This window comes from Penaeus monodon, chromosome 21, assembly GCF_015228065.2.
Source record: "Penaeus monodon isolate SGIC_2016 chromosome 21, NSTDA_Pmon_1, whole genome shotgun sequence".
NCBI lineage: Eukaryota > Metazoa > Arthropoda > Malacostraca > Decapoda > Penaeidae > Penaeus > Penaeus monodon.
Window position 1 is genome coordinate 11,924,530 of NC_051406.1, and position 200 is coordinate 11,924,729.

The following is a 200-nucleotide window of genomic DNA, read 5'->3' on the forward strand; positions in this document are numbered from 1 at the left end:
GAAGATCTTAAGTTAGGTTAAGTGTCCCCCTTAAACTCGCCAACATTTTCTATGAACTTGGTCGAGATTGGCGAAAGTTTATTGCTTTCTGAGAATCAAGTGAAAAAGTTATTTTTCGATTTCTGCCCACAAACTGGTCGAAATTGATTGTTGGACAGAAATTTTCTCTGCAGGTGATGTCAATTTAATCTTGATTGTTG